This window comes from Symphalangus syndactylus, chromosome 21 (assembly GCF_028878055.3).
Source record: "Symphalangus syndactylus isolate Jambi chromosome 21, NHGRI_mSymSyn1-v2.1_pri, whole genome shotgun sequence".
Classification (NCBI taxonomy): Eukaryota; Metazoa; Chordata; class Mammalia; order Primates; family Hylobatidae; genus Symphalangus; species Symphalangus syndactylus.
In genome coordinates, this window is record NC_072443.2 from 75,516,181 (window position 1) to 75,542,205 (window position 26,025).

Consider the following 26,025-nt stretch of genomic DNA (forward strand, 5'->3'; position numbering starts at 1 on the left):
CTGGCATCCTGGTCAGATTCTAAGTTACTGTGTGGGCACTCTTGATCAGAATCCAGCAGAATCTGATATTTCCAAGTGTGTAGAGGTGAGATCTGTAGGGACTTGAAGATGGCACTTGTTGGCTGTTTCTGACAGAAGATGCAGAAGAGAATAAAACATGCCCTAGCATATTTCTAATAGAGTTCAGTTCTGTGACTTCCCAAGGAAGAAAGTGAACCTGGAAAAACATATTCAACCTCTTCTGATACTCCAACAAGTACCAAGTAAGGTTGGACTAGAAGGTTTCCAATATTAGGCATAAATTGGTATATTTGTTATGTGGCTCTGAGAAGCCACACCATTGACAGCTGATCTTTCTTTTGCTGTGGCATAAGCATTATCAGGAGTTTCGATTTGAAATTATTCTCTGAACACTTAGATTCACCATGGTAACCACTCAGTTAAATAGAATGACTTAAAGTCACACACAGTTTGTTATTCTTCTGAGAAAAGAATTATTAAAAAATACTTTTGAGTGAATAGAAAGTTGATCATAATTTTGTAAAAAGGGAGCATAGTTAGTAATTCTCAATACAGTTAACAACATGCCATGCTCAAGTCCTGACCAACTGAAGCCAATATATCACATCAACTTGAATACATCAACCACCACTGTATGCTGACTAAAGGTCAGCCCTGGTTTCCAAACCAATGTAGCCATTTAAAGGAAAATGTTTTGAAATATTTTAGATTTACAGAAAGTTGCAAAGATACTACAGAGAGCCCTTCCATACTTTTACCCAACTTCTCCTAATATGAACACCTTATATAACCACACTACATTTGTCAAAACTAAGAAATTAACATTGACACATTACTATTAACTAAACTTTATTTGGATTTTACCAGATTTTTCACTTTAGCCCTTTTCTGTTCCAGGATCACACATTGCCTTCGGAACCCATATCTCCTTAGCCTCCTCCTGATCTATGACATCTTTCTTTCCTTGAGTTTCGAAGAGATATTTTATTGAATGTCCATGAAATTGAATTTTTCTGATGTTTCCTTATAGTTAGGCTGGTGTTATGAATTTTAGAGAAGAAAACCACAGAGGTGAAATCAGGGGGTACACGATAACTTATCATTGTCTTACACTGACAAAGCCATCAAAATGGGAAGGAGACGGGAGAACAGCAGCATAAGCAGCTGGCAGAGGCAGCAGAAAGGAAGGAAAGAAACAGGAACCATGGAGAAAGGGGAATGCTTATACACTGCTGGGAATGTAAATTAGTTCAACCACTGTGGAAAGCAGTCTGGAGATTTCTGAAAGAACTTAAAACAAACTATCATTTGACTGAGTAATCCCATTACTGGATAATATCTAAAAGAAAATAAATTTTTCTACAAAAAAGAAAAAAGAAAAAGAAAGAGACAGAGAGGAAGTGACAAAGAAGAAGTCAGAGAGAAAGAGGGACAGACACAGAAAGTCAAAGAGAGAGTTAAAAATAGAGGAAGAGACAAAGAAGAAGTCGAAGACAGAAAGAGAGAGATGGAAGTAGTAAAGAAAAAACAATGTATCCTATTCCTTTAAAAGCCAGGGTAAATTTCTATCTACCCAGCCAAGGCATATTCTACTTACGTGGATCTTCAACCCATATCTGCTTCTCAAACAGTTTGCAAGAAATAACGAAATCTATCCTTACTTTCCAATCCCAAATAGACTCTTTGGCAGCAGTGACTCTCCAAAACCACCGAGGCCTAGACCTCCTCACTGCTGAAAAAGGAGGACTCTGTACCTTCTTAGGGGAGGAGTGTTGTTTTTACACTAACCAGTCAGGGATAGTACGAGATGCCACCTGGCATTTACAGGAAAAGGCTTCTGAAATCAGACAATGACTTTCAAATTCTTATACCAACCTTTGCAGTTGGGCAACATGGCTTCTCCCCTTTCTAGGTCCCATGGCAGCTATCTTGCTGTTCCTCACCTTTGGGCCCTGTATTTTTAACCTTCTTGTCAAATTTGTTTCCCCTAGAATCGAGGCCATCAAGCTATAGATGGTCTTACAAATGGAACCCCAAATGAGTTCAACTAACAGCTTCTACCGAGGACGCCTGGACTGACCCACTGGCACTTCCCCTCGCCTAGAGAGTTCCCCTCTGAAGGACACTACAACTGCAGGGCCCCTTCTTCGCCCCTATCCAGCAGGAAGTAGCTAGAGTGGTCATCGGCCAAATTCCCAACAGCAGTTGGGGTGTCTTGTTTAGAGAGGGGATTGAGAGGTGACAGTGTGCTGGCAGTCCTCACAGCCCTTGCTCGCTCTCAGGGCCTCCTCTGCCTGGGCTCCCACTTTGGCGGCACTTGAGGAGCCCTTCAGCCCACCGCTGCACTGTGGGAGCCCCTTTCCGGGCTGGCCAAGGCCAGAGCCAGCTCCCTCAGCTTGCAGGGAGGTGTGGAGGGAGAGGCGTGAGCGGGAACCGGGGCTGCATGTGGCACTCGTGGGCCAGCTGGAGTTCTGGGTGGGCATGGATTTGGTGGGCCTGCATTTGGAGCAGCCGGCCAGCCCTGCTGGCCCCAGGCAATGAGGGGCTTAGCACCTGGGCCAGCGGCTGCAGAGGGTGTACTGGGTCCCCCATGAGTGCCAGCCCACTGGCACTGCACTCGATTTCTCACCGGGCCTTAGCTGCCTTCCCATGGGACAGGGCTCGGGACCTGCAGCCTGCCATGCCTGAGCCTCCCACCTCCTCCATGGGCTCCCACCCCCTCCATGGGCTGCCCGGGCCTCCCCAACGAGCGCCACCCCCTGCTCCACGGTGCCCAGTCCCATCAACCACTCAAGGGCTGAGGAGTGTGGCATGGGACTGGCAGGCAGCTCTACCTGCAGCCCCAGTGAAGGATCCACTGGGTGAAGCCAGCTGGGTTCTTGAGTCTGGTGGAGATGTGGAGAACCTTTATGTCTAGCTCAGGGATTGTAAATACATCAATCAGCACCCTGTGTCTAGCTCAGGGTCTGTGAATGCACCAGTAGACACTCTGTATCTAGCTACTCTGGTGGGGCCTTGGAGAGCCTTTATGTCTAGCTCAGGGATTGTAAATACAGCAATCGTCACTCTGTATCTAGCTCAAGGTTTGTAAACACACCAATCAGCACCATGTGTCTAGCTCAGGGTTTGTGAATGCACCAATGCACACTCTGTATCTAGCTACTCTGGTAGGGCCTTGGAGAACCTTTGTGTCGACACTCTGTATCTAGTTAATCTAGTGGGGACATGGAGAACCTTTGTGTCTAGCTCAGGGATTGTAAACGCACCAATCAGCACCCTATCAAAACAGACCACTCGGCTCTACCAATCTGCAGGATGTGGGTGGGGCCAGATAAGAGAATAAAAGCAGGCTGCCCAAGCCAGCAGTGGCAACCCGCTCGGGTCCCCTTCCACACTGTGGAAGCTTTGTTCTTTTGCTCTTTGCAATAAATCTTGCTACTACTCACTCTTTGGGTCCACGCTGCCTTAAGAGCTGTAACACTCACCACAAAGGTCTGCAGCTTCACTCCTGAAGCCAGCGAGACCACGAGCCCACTGGGAGGAACAAACAACTCCAGACGCGCCGCCTTAAGAGCTATAACACTCACCACGAGGGTCCACGGCTTCATTCTTGAAGTCAGTGAGATCAAGAACCCACCAATTCCAGACACAATTGGATATATTAACCTTGGTCACTTGGTTAAGATAATGTCTTCCAAGTTTATCCAGTGTGAGGTTACTATTTTTACCATCTTATCAGTTTCCATACTCTATTCCTTGGAAGCAAGTTACTGAGTCTAGCTCATACTCTAGGGGAAGGATGCCCACTTTTAGAGGATGTAACAGTCCCTTCTAAGCTCACTGCATGAAGAAGTATTATTTCCTCATTTGTGAATGACATTAATGATAACTCAAAAGGTTATTGTGAGGATTAAATAAAATCATGGGTATTATGCACTTAGCCCAGTGCTTGTCACATACTAAGTGTTCATTTGTTGATGTAATCATTGATTCAACAACTATTAATGAAGCATCAACCACATCTTGTCTGAGGCAGAGTACAGTACTTAAAAAAAAAAAAAGATGGACACAGTCCATGGCTTTATGAAGTTAACTGTCTATTGGGGAAGACAGAGGTTAAACAAGCATATAGAAAACGTGACACTACAAATTATAATAAGTTATACAAAGGAAAAGGTCAGTATGCCATATTGGAAATTAGATTAAGGATGGGGAGAGGCTAATTTAAATTCCAGGGTCGGGTGGCTGGGCTTTAAAGGAGTGCCATCCAAGAAAGTTATGTTTAGCTGAGATCCAAGGGATGAGCAGGAGTGAGAGATAGAAAGTGTGAATGGCAGATGTCCTGTGTAGCAGAACAGCAGGTTGCAAATACCCTGAGGCTGGAAAGAACTCTGTACAGTCAAGGGCCAGAGAGAAGGCTGGCATAAGCAGAGCGTTATGAGTGAGGGAAGATATGAGATGAAGCTGGAAAGGAGGCAAGAGCTTGATGCTTTCTGTTTATCCAAAGTCCAACCAATGAGTGATGCCAAGTGTAGGAATGACATGAACTAGTAGAGAATCATAAGAAATGATATTGGCTGCCATGTGGAAAAGAGACTGGAGGGGGCACAAAGATGTCCCAGGGATGTGACTATTGTGGCTCATACAAAGGTTTTGGGCCAGATGGTGGCAGCAGAGAGTGAAAAGCAGATGCAATCACTTGATAAACACAGAAACATATATCAGATTTCCTCCAGTCTTCTCCCAATTACCTGATTGATTTATAATTAACCCTCCAGTCTTATAACCCCAGAATCAAATTTGCTATCCTCCTCTTCCAGAGTGTCCAAATAACATTTTACACAATGCCAAGGCCATGTACATTAAACTATGTACAAGACTATGTGAATTTAAGAAACCCCAAAATAATTTTACAGATGGAATTCTTTCAACGACACCTTTCTCTCTTAGGGCAGACACCTGAAAGTATCATCCTGGATCAAGCACTGTCATAAATATGACTTTGTACTACAATGTGTGGAGATAGGTACTATTATTACCCCACTTTACAGATGTGGTAACCAAGGCACAAACATGTTAGGTGGCCTAATCAAGGTCTTGGTCTCCCAGCCAGTCTACCTGCTGTGACCACTATGACACACCTCAGAGCTAAGGAAGTTCTGGTTTGAAAGAACCCCTCATACTGAAAAAGCAGCATTTCCTCTGTGGCTAAAGGAAGACTTTTTGAGGTGAGGAAGTGTATTTACAAACTGTGGAAACTCCTCAGTAAGTAGGCACTAGGACCTCCCTCCAGAGTCATCCAATATCAAGTGGGAATAAAAATTCCTTTATTCTACTCACACCTAAAAGGAATGTTATGATGCCTCAATCTAAAGGTGCTTGGAGTAGCCATCTGATCTGATGTTAGAATCTAATATTTGGAAAGTATTTCAATGTACTTTTCTGGCTTTGATAAATAGTATGTATTCTAGCAGAGTTAGCATTCTGAAAGGAAACAATTATTAGGAAATAGATTCATTAACAAATTAATTCATTCACAAATTATAAGTAAATTGATTCATTAGCTCCTCTTTCTGTTAATTAAAAGCATTTGTTAAAACTGAAATATCAGGGTATTACAGACTTAACTGCCTATTAGCCAGAGAAATGGACTAGTCTTTCACTTCCTATTAGCCCATCTCCAACCATCCCCACTTTGGACACTTTAGTCAATATCTTCAGAAGAGAGAAAATCCTAAGAAACCTAGGGTCCCTTAAAAAATAAATCATTATCCTTCACAAAACAAACAGGCAAACAAATAAATTAAGAAAAAAACCTATAAAGGTCTCAAGAATGAGCTTTGGTTTTCTATTAGTGACCTGCTGTGCTGTGGCCATTGACCCTGGCACCACCTGAATGGATATAGAGACAATATTTAGCTCCAAACCCCAGAAATAAAGTGGGATATATAGGTCCCTTCACAATAGATGTCACACTGAAGGAAAAATGTGGTGATTACTGATTGTACAATAAGACCTTAAAAAAAAGTTCTCAATTCTCAATACTTCCTTGGTACACTGAAGAGTTGGTGAATATTTTTCATTATCCAGATATAATGATTACTGCAATCAGAACCAAACCAATAAATGTAAATGGATTATGTTTTTCTAAATTGAACACAAACAAGATTTACAAAATATAGGTTTGTAAGCCAAACCTAATAAAAGAGAAAGAATAATATTTAATAAAAAGTCATTTGAGAACTAAAGAGTATTCTTTATTCCTTCTCTATCCATTCACATTTCTCAGATTGAATCATTCCACTTTAATCTAATTGTTTGGGTCAGTAGATGACCTAAAGATGAATGAATACTCTTCATCTGTTTCACTAGCACTTATTTGATTTATTGCTTCCTTTTAGGCAAAATGGCCACTCTTCAGAATGATTTTTATTTCCTGTTGTAAACCAAATATCTTTTGAGTGACAAGTAATTCATTACAAAATTCATTTTCTCCCTACTTTTCAATGAGGCCAAGTGGCTGCTACTTCCAAGGCTAGTTTTTTTGGGCAGAGTGTCAAATTACCTTTTCTATTTATTGTACTGTGTAGGCTGGCACTGTGGGTTTGGCTCACTGCTGGCAGGATTAATTTAGCATTCTCTAACCAATCAAACAATCTCATTGCTCTCTTCTGCCTATATAATAGAATGGCCCTTAGTGAAGTAGAGTCAGACATGAACATCCTAGAAGGTCACTTTCAGAGAACTGGGACTTAATTGTGGTAGATCTACTGCTAAATCTTGGGACCATTTGTAGTATTCCTATATATCTTTACCCTTCCTTTACCTTACCTTTATCTTTATTTCCACAGAGGAAATAACTTGGCATCACAGCATCTCTTTGGTTCCCATATGAATAGATTCCAGCAGTATTATTTAGAAAGTGACCTCAGTAATTATAGTCCCCCTCCCCACCATGAAAGCCATATGGAAGTGTTTCATTTCAGAGATTAATGCAAATGATGGTACAAGTATCTTTCTTCCAGGTTTAAAAAAGTCTTCTGAGATTACACTAAATTTTAGGTAGGTATTAGATGACATTAATGAAAAAGCACATCGAATTACTTTACTTCTACTAAAAATCATCTTAGGTGGTTCAATTTTGATGAAATTGATTTTCATATTTTTCTCAGTAATTATTTCACTGTCTTTATCCCATATTCTATTATTGAATTCTCATGTTCTGTGTTTTATCCATGTTGAAGACCAATGCCCAGTAGGAAGTATACTCATTTCTCAGTGGATAGAGAGATTAGATAGATAGATAGATAGATAGATAGATAGATAGATAGATAGATACATAGATACACACATACATACATACATACATACATACATACATACATAGACAGGTAGATAGATAGGCAGGCAGACAGACAGACAGACACACAGATAGATAGATACAGAGTTCCCTGCATAACTTTCAGAATCCCAAAGAAACTAATGCTGTAGTCATTTTTACAGATTTGCCAATTATGTTTGCAGCTTCTATAAAGTAGGAAAGCACTGAATCAAAACCCAGTTACCACATGATAATGACCTTCAATCTGAAACTAATGTCACACAATAATGACCTTCATTCTGCATTAACCTGTATTAGAAGGGGCACAAAACCTGTTTCAACTCTAGAACCTTGTTATTTAAAACATACTACCTGTTTCAATATTGCACTCATTAGACAAACATCCGACCTTCTAATTTAGTATCATTGACCAAAAAAAATGTCATGATAAAATCCTCCCCATGAGAATTCAGAGAATAATCATGTACTATCTAGCATTGCTGCCAACTATCTGCCAGAAAGTTGAAACATAACCCAATCATCACCTGCCATGCATCACCGTTAGGGTTCTTCAGTCTGGTTGGAGAGAGAAAATAGTAACACAAGACAGCAATGCAAAGGGGTAGATGAGTATGCAGTAAGTAGTGCACAAAATCAGAGCTACAGAAATGGAAAGAAGTGAGAAACAATATCTATACAGAGTGGCCAGTGATGGTTTCACAAATGGGTGAGATTTGAAGTAGGCCTTACTTAAGAGATGGATAAGATTCTGTGATCATAGAAGATTGGACCATCTGGGAAAACCTTTTGGGAAGCAAGATTAAAGTACACAAGAGCAAGGAGATGGGATTGTAAAAGACATGTTCATTTTGACAAATATACCAACTTACCTGGTATACAGTGGGAATTATAAACAGCAACCTCAAAAGGTAACCTTTATCGGTGCTATATCCAGCTATTTTTTCTAAATGCTTTTGTAAGTATTAGCGCATTTAACCATCACACCAGAAATATGAGGTAGTTATCATAAATACCTACTGTATTAGTCTGTTCTCACACTGCTAATAAAGACACACCCAAGAGTGGGTAATTTATAAAGGAAAGAGGTTTAGTGGACTCACAGTTCTACATGGCTGGGGAGGCCTCACAATCATGGTGGGAGGTGAAGGAAGAACAAAGGCACATCTTGCATGACACCTGGCAAGAGAGCTTGTGCAGGGGAACTTCCCCTTTATAAAACCATCAGAGCTCATGAGATTTATTCACTATCACAAGAACAGCAGGGTAAAGACTTATCCCCATGATTCAATTACCTCCAACTGGGTCCCTTCCACAACACATGGGAATTATGGGAGCTACAATTCAAAGTGAGATTTGGGTGGGGACACTGCCAAACCATATCACCTAAATTTTACAGGGCAGCTACAGAGATTTTAAGTAGCTGGGCAATAACATAAGTTTAGTAAGTGGTAGAGCTAGAATTGGTACCCAGGCAGTTTAGCTCCAGAAAGTACTTATAGCCACTATTCTTAACTGCATCAATGCCTGCAATGGTAAGAGAGATGCCTGAAGATGTCTGATTATACAGAGTGGTGGAGACTGTGGGGAACTGGAGAGCTCTTGCCCCATCCAAAATGGGCAGCCACTACCCAGCTTCAGCTTTGTGGGACCGTGGGCCCAGTAGTGTCAGATTCAATTTTTTAAAGAGATATCAGAAATATAAATTGATGTAATTTTTTTTAAGAATAGCATATAGTCAAAATATAGTCTGAAGGTGACCAGTTTGAGACATGAGAGAATAACGAGAAATGAAATTGAACATTAGGCTAGTGCTGGATCATTGAGGGTTCAGGAATCCTGGGAAATGAGAGCAGACAAGACTTGAAACCTGAATAGTAGCAGGAGCAATGGAAAAGAAGGGTTACATCTGGTGAATTTCATAAGAGATAATTAATTGGACCTGTGACTGGAGAGGGAGATTTGCTGACATTTAGGATCAAGGAAGAAGGTGAGAAACAAGCCAACTGAGATTATGAGTGAAGAGATCTCAAAGAGATCTCATTGCCTTTATAAAGGCAATGACAGAGCACATATACATGGAATTATCTGTTGAGTCACTGAGAAGCTGGGCTGTGATTATAAATGACTGAGCCTAGGGAACTGCATAGGCCCCAGAGTGAGTCCCGATGATGGGGCTTCCCACATATGTGACATGGATGAGTTAGTTAACATTCCTTTAGCTTCAGTTTCCTCACAGGTAAATCACGTCACTCCTTTGCTGGCACCTACATATGGCTGATCAAAGGAAAGAAACCCAGTGTTTTTTCCTGCCCTCTAAGGCTTCGGCACTCTCTATCAGCTCATATTCCTCCAACCCCTCTCAGCACATTTCACTCACAGAGGCCCTGCTGTGTTCTTCACAAGCACTGATTCTGCCTCAGGACCTTTGCACATGATGGTTCTTCCACCTGAAACACTTTCCCCCTGAGCTCACAACATCCCTTCTTTTAGGTCTCTGCTTAAATATCATCTCCCTGATGTCTCCTCCTCCTTCTCCTCTTCTTTCTCCTTCACTTTCTTCTTCCACATATTGTCTTTCTCCTCCATTGAAATGCAAATCTTTGTTTTCTTCATTACTATATCCATAGCACCTAGGCTGTTGCCTGGTCTAGAGTGGGCATGCAATGAATGAATGAAATGAAAATGACAAAAGAAGGGAATATTGTAACTCCTAACAGAGAAGCGGCATGTAGATAAAATGAGGATATGTGTCTTAGTACTTAGCATATAGCCATAGCAAACTTTTTTTTAAGTAGCTAAAAAGGATAGGAAATGCCAAACTGTGGGCAGGGAACTGGAGTTGAGCCCTAGAATTTAGAGTCTGAGACTGTGAACAGGCTTCTGGGCAGCTCAGTCTGTATCCACTGCCACCACTCACACTCTCAAGGGTCTATTGTCTGAGTTCTTGAGGAGACTTCTGAATGTTACCCAATGAGAAGTAGATTAGCCACAATGGTGTGTAATAGAGTAATAATTTATTTTGTTTATTTATTTATTTATTTTGCTTGCCTAACAATAATCTACAAGCTGCCATTGATCACTGCTTGCTGGTAAGTTGGAGATTTGGGAATGGTACGGTAAGAAACTAAAAGCAATGAAAAGTTGAAAGAAAGCAAATGCCATTTCTATCATATGTATTGTAGTTATTTTAAAAATTACTATTACATTACCATAATAAGAAAAATGGGGTTCCTTTTCTGATTTTGTAGTTAATTATATCCCTTAGGAATTGTAATTGACTTGAAAATAGACCCCTGTCCTGCAGGATCAGGCTCCAGGGAAGAAGGAAATTGCTAAAAAAAAAAAAAAGCAAAAAACAATAACAAATGACTAAGAGATCATTTAGTCTTGCCCAATTTAGCTAATTTTTTTTTTTTCTTGGAATCCCTGTCTAAATCTCCGCTCAAGTAATTTTTGTTCTGTCTTAGAGACTGGTCACCTAAAAAAATAAATAATAAGTGGGAATTTTAAAGCATGCAAGGTACCTCTTCGCTGACTGAGTACATCAAGATTTTGGGAAAAGAGCTAGTCTCTTGGGAATAGGGAGTTTTGTGGGTTATTCCTAGGAAGCCTCGATCGCTGCTGTGGGGACACCGTGGGGACGAAATATGCAATGGAGATTAGTTCAAGGGGCCAGGCTGATCCAGGAGTAATGTGATTCCTAGTTTAGTTTCTAAACTCCTAGTATTAAGCATTGGTGTATTGCACTTTCTTGGAATACTATAAGCAAGTATGTCTTATATGATAAGCTCATTCTATAATCTTACCCTATAAGATCAGTTCTGAGACCATCTCCAAATGAAGCCCAAATGTATAAACAATAATAACAGCCCTGTGTACCTCTGCAGGGTATATTATTGTCCCCTTTGGACAGATAAGCAAACTGAGAGCCAGTTTTGCCCAGGGTTCCACAGTTAGTACATGGAGAAGTCTGGATTAAAATCATCACCCTGGATGATGAGGCAGGGACAAAGCTATCTATAGGTGATGAGAGCGTATAGTTACTCCCTGGAAATGCTTTTCCTCCCAGAATGAATTTATCATATGACTTAACATTAATAAATTAGTCTCAATATACGTTTGGGAGATAGAAACAGCTGAAGGAACCGTAAATGTTTCTAGAGCCATTTTTCATTGTTTGGTGCTATTCTAGACACGTGGCCTTCAGAGGCTGTGTGATTCAAACACATGAATCACACTGAAGTCTACCCAAGAGGAGACACTCCACCTCTGGCTCTGGAGAGTACTCACAAAAAACCCCAACAAATCTCCTTGTCAGGGCTTCATATTGGGTCAATGGTGTGCCTTCTCTACTTTTAGCAGCCTTAATTTAATTCTGCTCTTTTATGACTGAGGGGGTGAAATGGACCCCAGGAGGGCTTTCTGATTTTCCCTTTCAGTTTTCTTCTTCTTTCTTGGTGCTACTTGCTCTTAGTCCTGACATTCTGCTGTCCCGTGCCTTTCAAATCCAGATTTGGTAGATGGGTGGTGGAGGGTACCCAAGTTTTTTTTTGCCTCCTGAGCAGCCATTCCCCTTTCACTGATAACAGAATCTCAATTTCCTCTGGGGAAACACCACTCTTCTTATGCCATTTGATACATAGGACAAATGACACATCTCAAGTCCTGACAGTTGTGATTTTGTCAGTGACGCCTTATGACTCAAACCAGGTACTGAGACTGAGTTGTCAGAGCTGTGACTAAAACAGCTGGGGAAGACATTTTCTCCCAAGTAGAATTGCTGAGCTAGTGGAGTTGAAGCCTGGAATTCCCAAAGCGATCTTGACATGGTAGAAAGGGTCTGCCCGGTAGTGAGGGCAACATGGGAAAGGTAGAGTCAGGGACTGAGGGAGATCAAGTCCTGGGGATAACATCCACATTCCTCCATCTGACTATTTCCTGGGTTATTTTAGTCACCTGAGCAAATCTGTTTCTTATCGTGCTTATGACCATTTGATTTGGGTTTCTGAAGGCAGGTGGCCTATGTGTGGGTGATCTGTTGTGCTAAGCCCCTATTACCTTTGGTAGGGAAGGCACCAGGTTCAAGAGGCTGAAGAAGAGACCCAGAGCCAGCAAATAAGATCTGGGGTTTTATTAGGGGCTTCCATACCGGGGAGAGAGTTCAGTGACAGAGGGCTGGACAGGAGAACAGCCTTAATTACAGAAATGGTCCCTTGGCGATGGGCTGGACAACATATTCGCCTTCCTACAGTCCAGTGGCTGTGGTCTGGACAGGAAAACTACAACTGCCTGCAAACATCATGCAGTTTATACAGCGTTTTTACTTAACACCCTCCCCTAATGACCTCCACCTGGCAAACTTCATCTACACTCCCCACCCCACCCCGGCCCCCGCCCTCCACCCACCCCGCAAAACTCAGGACTCAGATGTTTATCATAGATAAGGATCCCATCTCCAGGTTTGCCATTCCCGGATTCCCCAGCTCTGAACACACATTCAGGTGCATCTGCCATACAAGGTCATTCTCACAGTATGCTTAAGTTAGTGATGTCAGGTGCATTTACCGTACATTGTCTTCCAACCAATCAAGTCAACTGTCATAAGATGTTTACTTTAAGATCTGGTTTCTGTCACTTTATGAACTTTTTTTCCTCCAAATGGTTTATCTCATTCTTAATCTTTTCTCAATAATTTTATTTCTAGAAACATCAAGCCTAAGGCAAATTAAAGTCTTCTCCCCACTAATGATCTACAATTATATAGCTTTATCAAGTGTTTCTACTTACTGGTTCTTGTTAAGGTTTTGTATTAACCAAACTGGGGATTTCTTGCATTATAAAATAAGTCCCTACCTTACACTTTACAAACAAATATTTATGCAATATTGCCACTACATAAAGGTTATGAGAAATTAACATGATGAATATTTTTAGTGTTTGAATCATTTAGCTTTTTTGTTTTTAATGAGCATGTATTGAAAGTCAGTTATGTACAGAAGGCTCACAATCACCCTATTCTCAAAGTCTAAGCCTTAATATGAGAATTTTCCCCCAACAGTCTGCAACTAAGTACTCCAAGTGAGGTCATACCTAATTCTGCCTTTTAGCCAACAGTGGTTCAATATTCAAATTATCTTTACTTTATGATATAAACCATAGCCTGGAAATCTAAGTTACCTTTCCAAAATTACCCTACATTATTAACACAGACAGAATTCCTACTCATTTCTACACAAGTAAAGAGAAACGGAGATCAGACCAATTGATTCAGGCTCAGAGCCCAACATACTCACCAGAGCTTGATTCAATTAGCCAATTGAGAGACTTGCTCCTTCACATTCTTCAACAGAGTCATCAATCATGTTGCTGTTTTAAAAAATATATACATATGATATTCCTTTATCCCATACAGGACTACATTCAGATTGCGGCTAAAAGGAACTTGCAAAAGTGAAAAGGATGTATAAAGTACAAATAAAAATGACACGGGTGGGGGAGATGGGAGAGAGTAAAGTACCACCACCCTTACAGCCCTGCCGCACCCAGGCCTCAGTGTGCCTGGATGCAAAACAGCCTGTCACCTCCAGGCCCCTCAGCATACCTGCAGCATGAGGGACCTGAGGTGGCTTCAGGCAAAAAGCACTGCAAAACTGACAAGGTTCCTAATGCTGTCCACTTGAGCAGTTCTGCTGGAGTTCACCAGAGCTGGAACTAGGACAGGTGTTAGTGCTGGTGACATCCGGGGAGAAGAAGAAATAATTCTTGCACATGCTTTTTTTTTTTTTTTTTTTCCTAAAGCAGGAGGAAAAGAAATGAGACAATTCCTAGCAAAAAGGAAGAGACTTTTGTCCAAAGGATGCATATGAAAGAGATTTAGTTAATATCTGAGGGAACATTCAGGTGGACTTTATCACAATAAAATTTTGTTTCTAATCACACTCATCTTTTAAGATCCAGGGAAGGAGGAAGAGAGGAAGGATAGGGAGTCAGTATATAGAGTAGGTGGAGGTATTAATAATAATATATCGATGTTTACTATGTGCCAGGAATGTTGCTGATCATTATATGTAGTCATTTCTTTCTCACATCAAGCCAATGAGATAAGTCATTTTATCATATGGCATTTAACTGACAGAGAAATTGAGGCACCAAGAGTCTAAGCACCCTGATTCCATGTTCTAACATTTATCATCCTTCTGAATCCTCAGATTTCCCCAACCTTGAACTCCTTTTGACCTAGGAAAAATGAGGCTTTGCCCATTTTCAAAATGTCTTAAATCCTGGCAGTATAGCCAAGATTTTAACCAGTCAGTCTGAGCAGAAACAGCTGTGGAACTACTTCACTATGATGCAACAGAAGCGATACTCTTAGCTGGAGATCGTGCTTTGTCATTTGGAGAGTTCTTTCACTGTATCGTCTCATTCTGTATTAGCAATAGACCAATGAGGTCCGTAGTTACCTTCTGAATTTTTTTTTTTTTTTTTTTTTTTTTTTTTTTTTTTTTTTTTGAGACGGAGTCTCGCTCTGTCGCCCAGGCTGGAGTGCAGTGGCGCAATCTCGGCTCGCTGCAAGCTCCGCCTCCCGGGTTCACGCCATTCTCCTGCCTCATCCTTCTGAGTAGCTGGGACTACAGGTGCCCGCCACCACGCCCGGCTAATTTTTTTGTATTTTTAGTAGAGACGGGGTTTCACCGCGTTAGCCAGGATGGTCTCGATCTCCTGACCTTGTGATCCACTCGCCTCGGCCTCCCAAAGTGCTGGGAATACAGGCGTGAGCCACCGCACCCGGCCACCTTCTCAATTTATAGAAAAAATATTGAGACCAAAGGACGGAAAGCAGATTGAACAAGATTATTAGAGATTCTTTATTCTTGGTTCAAGTGTGTTTCCCCAGGATGGTTGGGACCCCTGGGAGGTTTATTTGGGCACAATGAAGGCAACGGATGCCAACAGTTCTAAGGCTCATTTCATTACCTTACAAGCTCCACATGGAGATGTGGAAACAGGCGTGGAAATAGCAGACAGAGGATGGTACCAGACATCGTCGTTGACTCTGAAGATAGAGCAGGGAACAAAACACACAGATCCCTGTCCTCAGGGAGCTTGCATTATTGGAGACTGTTTTGAGTCACTTTATAATCCATGCCTGTGTCTTATACCATACCCGATTTATTACCCTGGCTGTCCTAGATGAGCCCTCTCTTATGACTCTTGTAAAAGACCAACATATTTCCTCTTGCTTCCAAAAGACCAGCTTATACATTTCGCAAAACAAGAAAACAATAAAAGCTAATCCTCAAGAGCAAAACATTTATTTCCTTTGTGATCTGTACTTGTAGGACGGGCAGGTTTAGAATTAGAAGCCGCTCAAGGTCATTTAGCAAGTAATCAGTAGAGGAAGCAAGGCAATTCATCTTCTGATTTTTGCTCTATCCATGAGATTTTCTACTTGCTAAAGGTGACCAAAGTATCAAATGTTTACGAATGAAAATGGAACTACGGTAAAACTCTATCAATCCCCTTCCGAGGAACATATGGTATCAGGTGACCCTCTTGTTCACTTTGTCTTAGTATCCATATCTATGCAAGCCTCCATGAAATGAAAAGTAGAACATTAGAAATATATGTAAATTGAGGGTGTAACATGTAAATCACAAAGAAATCATTACTACAGGTTAATGTCCGGGAAAATAGCCTATCAAGATTTTAAAAAAGAATTAGAGACTCAATAAATAAAGTCATCCTTAGCTACATGGCCTTTTCAAAAAATCAACACAGCTTTGGAAGAAGCTCTGTTAAATACAAACCAAGTAAAAGGGAGCAAAACTGTGCTAGATGCTCAGGCTGTAACTACTGGCACGACAAAGTGTATTGTCAAAAACTGATTCAGGATGAAGACTACCATTTTATTTTTTAAAGTGGACATAGATAATATGTCAAATGCCTGGTCAAATTTCATAACCAGTCTCCAAACCTCCAGCTGAGTTCTTGAGATAGGAAAACGTGTTTTTAAGGGTCTTCTAAAGAGGTCATCGGTCCTGACTATACAACAAAATAAAGGCTTGATAGATGAAAAGTCTTAATTCTGAGCTTCGTTTGGTAAGAAAACATTTTATTACTAAGCATATTATAGGCTTTCAAGTCAGACAGACATGGATTCTAGTTTGTGTCACACTGTCTTTAAGACTTTGGGCAAATCACTTAATTTTTCCAAAACTTAGCTTCCATATTTCTAAAATGTTCATAATAACAATACTCTGCATGCATTTTTTTCTACAAATAATAAATAGTTAATAATGCAGGGAATGTGTTTAGAAATATGCCTGACACACGGTAGGTGCTCAAACACTTCTAATTATTTTTATGTAGGACATGTAGTTTATTTAAGGACTATGTACCTTTAAATAAATCATGCTGGCTAGGGAGAATGGCTCACATCTATAATACCAATGCTTTAGGAGACCAAGGTGGGCGGATTTCTTGAGGCCAGGAGTTTGAGACCAGCCTGGGCAATATAGGAAGACTGTGTCTCTACAAAAAATAAAATAAAATAATCATTCTTTGATTCAACAGGGGAGATATACTCTCTTTAACAAATTGTGCTGTAGCAATTGGATATCCACAAGCAAAAGAAATAAGCATAAACATAAATCTCACACCTTATAGGAAAATTAACTAAAATGAATCATGGTCATAAATCTAAAAGATAAAACACTAAAATCTCTAGAAAAAAATAGGAGATCTTCTAAATCTAGGACTTTGCAAAGAGTGCTTAGACATCAAAACAACAATCAATTAATGGAAAAATTGATAAATTGGACTTCATCAAAATTAGAAACTTTTGATCTGCAAAAGACCCCTTGAAGTGGATGAAAAGGGAAACTAGAGTTTGGAAGAAAATATTTGCAAATCACATGTGTGACAATGGACTTGCACCTAAAATAAAGATTTCTCAAAACTCAACCTAATTATAAAATAGGTAAAAGACATGGACATTTCACTGAAAAGGATATTTCTATAGCAACCAAGCATATGAAAAGATGTTCAACATCAGTAGACATTAGGAAAATGCAAATTAAAACCACAATGAGATTCCACTACACATATATCAGAATGACCAAGCTGAAAAAGAATGACCACACCAAATGCTGGTGAGGATGCAGAAAAGCTGTATTGCTCATACATAACTGCTAGAACTGTAATATGGTACAGTCACTCTAGAAAATAGTTTGGCAGTTCCTTTAGTAACTAAAAATGGACTTACCATACCACCCAGAAATCGCACACTGTGGTATTTCTCTCAGAGAAGTTAAAACTTACTTTCCTCAGAATGTCCGTGGCCTCTTTATTTATAATGGTCAATAACAGGAAACTACTCAAATGTACTTCAATGGGTGAATGGCTAATCAAAGTGTGGTCCATCCATAACTCCGAAATATTATTCAGCCATAAAAAGAAATGAACTATTGATACACACAACATGGATGAACATCAAGGAAATTATGCTGCATGAAAAAAGCCAATCTCAAAAGGGTAAATACGATATGATTTCATTTATATAGTATTTGAGAGATAGAGACAGAGAAGAGATTAGCAGCTGTGATGAGTGGGGCAGAGGGTGAGGAGGTGTAGGTATGGCTATGAAGGGGTAGCTTAAGGAAACCCTGTGGCAATGTTACATTAAATGTCGTAATTCTGGAGAGTGGTTAATGAAGGTACCCATGTGAGCATAGATCTACACACACACACATGCAAATGAGTACAAGTATAACTGGTAAAAACCGAATAAGCTCTGTAGATTTTAGCAGGGTCAGTTTTCCGGTATTCCTTGACATTATACTGGTATTATGCACGATGTTAATTCACACTGGAGGAGGCTGTGCAAAGAGTGCATGAGACATCCTAGTACATTTCTTTGGAATTTCCTGTGAATTTATAATTATTTAAAAATAAAAAGTTAAGGAGATTATTACAGCCTAGGCGACAGAACAAGACCCTCTCTCAAAAAAAAAAAAAAAGATCATTAAAGAAAGATAAAGCTCACTTGTAAGATTAAGATATATGATCCAATGCCAGTAGCCACTCCCAAATCTAGTTTTCAGCCAAAATCCAGGGAAGACTAATAATCATAAAATCATATAATCCATCAGGGATACGTTGATCTTTTTTCTGCTCTCTGTTCAAGAGGATAAATATCAACTTAAAATGCTTCTTAGGAAATAGGAGATAAAAAATGTAGTTTATTTCATCACACTTTTTCCAATGCACACACACACACACACACATCTCACATCATTACTTAAGAGTCACCATATGCTAAGTGTTACATACAACATACACACAGATATGCTATGTAGTCTACATCAAAATGACAGTTTATATAACAATATATGCCTGCACTTAATTCTTAGCAATAACACTTAAGTAGGACAAATAAATGGCATTTTCAGTTCCCAAACTAAATTCGTGACGTTAGGCAAATCAACTCTCAAAATAGGTTTTAATACGGCAGTTAAACTAGGTGATGTTAAAGACTCTAACTATAATTAAATAACATCTAATTGCTAGGAACAAAAATTCATCAGGCACAGGTGCTAGAGATGTATTATATGTTAATATACAGTAAAACCTCCTTAATTTAGACACTGCTAATTTAGAACTTGTAACCAGTTGGCATGATTGCTTTATATGCCACATTTTTAATATTTAAGAAAAGGATTGTTTAGACTGTGCAAAGAAGAGTCTAAGAATATTTATGTAAATAGAGCAAACTTTTAAAAGGATCAGTGAGTACTTTATTAGTTTTCGTGTATGTAATAGACTGGAAGAGTTCATTAGAAACATTCTTATCTAAACACAGAGTCACAGATGGCCTTAGGATAATGCCACAAGCAGGGCAGAAAAAGGGACTAAACCTTTGCAGAGGATCTCCTGAGCTCATTCATTTCAACAAAAAGCCCTTACCAGCTCCCATCTGAAGCTGTGTAAAGTATCTATACAGCTTGCTAGTATACTAACCTGATTTTACGCTGTATTACCGCAGACTGAGGCAGGGCAAGGTGTTGGTCAGGCCAAAGCTGAGAGCTAATAGTTTACAAAACAAAGTTAACACGACAGAAGGTGAAAATGAAATCTCTGGAATTAAATTTGTATGTGGCACTATTCAGATAATTTGTAAAACTTCAAGACTTTCCAATTACAGATTTTATGTCTTTCTCACATCCTGTGCTTTCTGTGAGTCCTGCTTTTGGCTTTGGCTCCAAAGTGAAGTGGACTTTTTGGGTTTTTGGTTCCATGCGGGATGAAAAATAAAATCTTTGAATGAAGCATTAAATGGGACGCTAGTGTGCCTGCTACACATCCTTTCCTCTGCCCATTCATAGCCATCTATCTATTGCCTGGAAAAGAGGAGGAGAAGTTGGGTCATTTGTCTTAAGAAAGTCATAAGGAAAACTAATGATCCAGTTCAAACGAAATTAAAAGGCAACAATGTTGCTCCCAAGACACCATGGGAAGTGACTTAATACAGCCTAGGAAAAGCACACTTAGCTGGAGTTCAGAATTTGTGTTCTGTGTTTCACTCTAAAGTACTATTTCTCTTTGCGCTGATTCATTTGTAAGCTGAAAACACAATTCTTTAAAAGTCTTGAAGAGTTGGACTTCTCAACAGTTTCTTCCATTATATGTTGAGTCTCCTGTGGAAATAGTATTGTTAGTCCAAAAACATCCCCAGAAGGTAATTGGGCTAATCTCAGGGTATCTGGAAAAGTAATACAGAACATCACCAAGCAAATGCTGCATTCTTTTCCTTCTATTTAAATCTGCAACAGAGACAGACTTTATTCATTTTATACTTCTTCCAATAGGATCAAGTACCAAAACTTTCAGTATGAAATAATTATTCTTATTTGCAATTTTGTGAAAAATATAAGTACTATTTTGCAACCCTAATTTTTTTCTTATAACCGCAGATAACTGACCTAACCACTGTGAAGACATACAAAATTCATTCTTTAGTTTAAATAGGTAAGCCCAAAATATACTGTGATGATTTATATCTATAGTGGTGTTTTTCCCCCATCTCAATCAAATAAAAATATCAAAATATCCCACGAGAGCTGATTTTATCATCGCAAAGCTTTCTTTGGCAGAAATAAGTGTTGTCAAAACAAAATTACTTAATGCTACTTGCCATTCTGTGTCCATGGTTAAGTTGCTTTCTGTCTCTGTATAGCAAAGCCTAGACTGATAAAAGGAGGTATGTCTGCTTATTCCCTGACAGTACAAATCAGTAAAGGAATATACATGAGTTCTTTTGAAAAGACCTTGTAAAAATTAGAGCTTCAGAGTGCATGCTGACCTCTGAAGGAGGGGAAGGAAGCAAGATTTTTCTCTCCTTCCTCCCTGTCCACTCTGTGTCTTTCCAAAGGAGAGTGATACACACTTAACAGTTCAGATGCTAGGACATACTAGGTCTATGTCACAGAATGGTTCCTGCTTACTAGTGGGCAGGGTCACCGTATAGCCAAAGGTCACATAAACGTGATGCAAGGGTGAGCATGGTGCTCCTTCTCTCTATGCAGCTGGAGTGATTTTTAAAAGGGAAGGGTTATGCTATGTTCTAAATCATACATCTTCTGGTGCTCTCTTCTCTGCCCTCGCTTGTGCTCCTATGGAGTTGACCAATGACAACAGCTTGAGATTTGCCTTTGTGTTCAAGAGAGATGGAAGAGTCTTGCATTTGGCGAGATGACATTCTTTGCCCCCAGTTTACAAGAGTTCTGACCTGCTATTTTGTACATTCTTAGTTACGTATGCAGTGTTACTGTGCTTTCTTAAACAGCTTTTCTTGTTCACTGGTCTCCTAAGGGGACACCATAAAGTGGAGTGGTATAGTTGGGAAGAAGATATGAGTAATCCTAGATCATTTGCCATAAAATATCCAAGAGTATCCCATTCTCTTCATCATTTCTAAAAGTGTAGTAGAGAAAACACCGGATTGGCAGTCAAAAGACTGGTGGTTCTAATCTCAGCTCATATATAAACTTGGGTAATCACTTTACCTCTGTAATACTCTATTGCCTTATGTGTAAAACCACCTATTTTTACAAAAGAGCTCCTGTGAACATCAGATTTCAGAACGTATAAGAAAGCCTTTTACGCTATTATGTATAAACACCATTTATTTATAAGGTGCTATTATATATTTAAAAGGCAAATTCACTTCCAGTGAAGCCATCTGTCTTCTCATCTATAAATGTGTCAACAAGGTTGTTACAGGGACATGGGTGCTGCAAATGGTTCTGACTAATTTGTCTGAGGGATTCAGTCGATCAGTTGGCTGTTTGCTCTCAGTGGCACAAAAGAAGCAGATGGACTGCTTCCTTCTCCCTGACTAAACCTGCTAATTGTTTTGGCAACTAAGCCTTCAAGAGATTAGAAGTTAAACTAAGCACTACTTAAAATCATCTATGTGTGACTTGAGAGCTATCCAATAAGTGTAGACCCTTCTTCAAATGCTAGTAATATCATCACCATGGTGACTGTTTTTGTTTGGGGCTGGGTCAGGCTGGGGGTGTAGTTCACGTAGAATTTCAGGTGACTGTCCTGGATAGAGGGTGAAATATTGGGAAAAAAAATCATCTTACCAAACATTCAGGAAGAAAGAACTGTATCTGTTTTACCATAAAGTGGAAGTTCAACAGAATGAATTGACGAATAGAAACTCAGGCACATTAATTGTAAATAAGTTTCTGAATTTAAATTCAGTGCTCCTGAGTTCTAATAACTTATTGATAAACTTTGCAACATGAGCTCACGTCAATGCAGTCATAATTCTTAGTTCTTACTTTCTTCCATAATATACATATTAATACTAAATTCTTGACAAATGAAAAGGGAGGTAAAAGGAAGAGAGAAAACTAAGAAGATTCCTTACTATTTGAGGTATATGTAAAAGTTAATTTTTGTCTAAAAAGTATAAATACACACATCTCTACCATGATTCAAATCTGTGCTTCTCAAAATTACTCTCCAGTAAAAATTTAATATTCAAAAAGTGGTATTTTGCTAAAGTATTTCCATCTGGGAATACCTGCTTAGAAATTAGCCCAAGTAAATCCATAAATCAAAAAAGTGGGATATGTTTTAAAGCCTTCACCCCCAAAGAATTCCATAGATCATTAGTTTCTACAAGTTTCCAACCTAACTATTGATCTAAAGCAAACTAACCTTAGACTTTGGGTTTAAATACTCATTAATAAGGTAAAATTTTCATTTGGTATAAATGTTCTCTTATATAATTATGCATTGATTGAGGCTATGGAGAGAAGAGAACTAGGCAAAAAAGTGAGTTTAAATATTATGATTATCTGAAATGTCCATGTTTAAGATATGACAAAATATTTAATCATCAGCCATCAATTTGGCAAAGGAAAGGATTAACAAAACAATTCCACCATTTCTTTTGGTATTTAGCCACTTTGTGCCAGCTTTTGATTAAACAGCCCCATTTAATCCCCTACCAAGTTGTCATCATCAGGAAATAAAATTTTCAAAATTAGCTGACTATATAGGTCATATACTATGCATGGAAAACTAAAGTTTCGTTTTTGCCCAATTTAGCTGAAGGAAACCTGTAAACTGCTTCTTCCAGATCTTGCATCTGGCATCACACTGCCAATTCTTCAGAGAAAATCCTGAATTTCTTTATTCAGTTCATGTAACCAATAAGGAAAATTAACTGGTAAAATCAAGAAGGTCTGAGAAATCCCACAAGGTCCAGGTCTCAGCCTGAGGGAGGAAGGTTCTTCCTGGGGTTCCCTATCTCAGCCCTAATGGTAATGGTGTTACCAGCCCTCTGATGTCAAAAGACCACCTCTTGGACACTTGTACAGGCCCAGTTGAAGGGCTGTGTCCCAATGGGTGTGAACTACACAGAAGCTGACCCAAGTTCCTGAAAAAGCAACTGAAGCGAACATTACCATGGTGGCCTATGAATGTTATCCATAAAGTGACCAATGAAGGTTAGGTTTCAGCATTTAGTGGTTAGGCCTTCAGCTACCCTGGCCTTCACTTTCATGGAAAAAGGAAAAAAAATTAACAAAAAGCAAATCACCAAAAGCAAGGAGGGCAGACAGATCTGATCAAATTAACCCCTCAGTTTCAGTGATGCCTCTTTATATCTGCTATTATGATATTTTGTAAAATTCTCTTTAATTCTTGGCAGTCAGTCAATCTCTTGATACTCTAATCTCCTATTACAGTTCATAATCTTTATATTCAAATTTCTATCCCAATTACTGTGTGATTTTTCATTTCTGACTGGGCTCTGGCCAATTCAACATCTTTGAATACACTTTGACTTTTTAACAATAAGGAATAACTTTGTAATTGAACAAAAACCAATAAAATTTTAAGGCAAAAAGTGTATAGGTAAAAAAATTCAGAACCCTATTATATGTTGGTTACTTTGAGATAAACTGCGTCCAAGTTGTGTCACCCCCTCAGGATGCCAGGAGGTAAATTCATGAAAACATGAATTCATACATACATGCCTTGTTATCCATTTGTACCTGATGTGTGCATAGCATTAAAAACCAATGGAGTCAACTATCTACTTGAGGATCAGCAGTGCATGTTATTGCTATGGTCTGAATGTTTGTGTCCTCCCAAGCACCCCCCACGCCTTCCAAATTCATATGTTGAAATCCTAACTTCCAAGGTGATGATATTAGAAGGTGAAACCTTGGGGAGGTGATTAGGTGATGAGCGCTCTGCCCTCACAAATGTGACTAGTGCCTTTATGGAAAAGGCCCCAGAGAGTTGCCTTGTTCCTTCCACCACTGAGATCACATTGACAAGACACCATCTATGAACCAGAAAGCAGGCCCTCACCAGACACTGAATCTGCCAGAGCCTTGACCATGGACTTGACAGCCCCAAGAACCTTGAGAAATACATTTCTGTTGTTTATAAGCCACCCAGTTTATGGTATTTAGTTATAGCAGCCTGAACAGATTAAGACAATGATGTATCTTGTATATCTTGTCTTGTAACGTTACATATGTTGAGATATTATTCAATATCTTAGTGTTTAGCAAACATAATCTAATTTTCATTAGAACAGCTAATTCATGTCTGAGATCTTTGTTGAAGCACCATTAATTCCAGCACATGTTTTATGAGCTCTTATTGATGTGCTGTCAATAATTCTCCACAAAGGATTCCATGATTACGATCTCATGAGAAGGTGCTACTCCAGCCAACATAACTCAGCCAGGAAATTGGAGGAAGGTTTCAGTGATGACTTCCTTCCATGAAGCCATTTTTATATGACCAGGCAGGGACATTCTAACGGATATTTAGTTTCAAGAATAATTAAAACCCACTTTAAGAAATACATTTTCCCATGAATAATATTAACACACTCTGAATATGAAAGACTGCAATTGGAATATTCGGGTTAATAGAGTTTTTCAACAACCTCAACCTTTCATTTTTTCCCATCATGCAGTTGGTTAGTGAATGTCTGTTTTCTGAGTAGGTTCAGTCCATTAGTACCTCCTTTCAGTGCATCTTGTTAGAATAACTCTGTCACAAAGTACATTATAAAATAATGAAAGGGAATGAGTTTAAGGGGCTTTAGCCAAGTATTTTGGCCTATATGAGAATGCCATTTCTTAATCTCACTAATGATAGTAATTTATAAGTTCATTTTGAATGGACTGGCTTGTGGAAATATATTTTTTAAAGTATGAATTATTGAAATCCAGCTATAACTAAAATAATTTTTGAGTTTTCTTTTTAACAAAAAGCTTAGAATATTACCTAGTATGCCCTGGGAAATCAGAGGTGTGAATAATGAAGTGGCTCAGAATGTCTGCCTTTATTATGAGTGGCCCTTTTCCTTGGTTCTGTCCTACTTAAATATGAGCCCTTAGGTGTTCCGCCTTTATTGAGTATCAACTTTGTATAACGAGGTAGACTGGCCCAGATGGGTAGTGTTGTGGTAGTTTTACTCTCAATAATTACATTAACGAGAAACATGTTAATTGCGACTTCCAGTTGCAGATGCCAAAAGCTAACTCAAATCAGCTTAAACAAATAAGGAATATTTAGAGCACCTCTTGGTGGAAAAGTCCTAGAATGGTGCTCATTTCAGAGATGGCCATGTAGATACTCAACCGATGTGAGGAAGATTTCATCTTTCTCTTTCCCATATCTCAATTCTACTCTTTCCTGCTTTATTTTCACTCTCAGGAAGTTTTCATGTGTGAAGCGGTTCTTTGAAGCACCAGGTTTGCACTTGGCTAGTCTTAAGTCCAGCAAAAAGACGGTTTCTTTTTACCAATATATGTACCCAGGTTCCAGGTCTGAGTCTCACTGGACTACCAGGGGTCACAAAACACTTTGATTGACCAGCCATACTTGATCTACAGAGCAATGGGTAGGATAAGCACCAACCAGATCATAATGACCCCTCCAGAGAAAAAAATGAGCTACTCTATGGGAAAACTGGAAATAGAAATTGAGCCGATACAAACAAAAGTTCTCCATTCCCAGAAGCTGTTATTTATTTTAGCGAAGTATGAACCTAGAATGCAATATTTAATCCCCACAATACCACCTATTTCTTAGAATCATTCTAGGTTATTTGCATA

The 26,025-nt window shown here is 39.3% G+C and overlaps 1 protein-coding gene and 1 long non-coding RNA gene across 3 annotated transcripts in view; both read right to left on the bottom strand.

Moving 5' to 3' along the window:
• TAFA1 (TAFA chemokine like family member 1) overlaps positions 1 to 26,025 on the bottom strand; it is a 542,330-nt gene that overhangs the window by 287,618 nt on the left and 228,687 nt on the right. The gene's annotated exons all lie outside the window — the stretch shown is intronic.
• LOC129471305 (uncharacterized) lies at positions 13,656 to 15,107 on the bottom strand. The gene is made up of 2 exons (XR_008653548.2): positions 13,965 to 15,107; positions 13,656 to 13,729 (listed from the first exon to the last, which is right to left on the bottom strand). It is a non-coding gene; the product is annotated as an uncharacterized lncRNA (long non-coding RNA).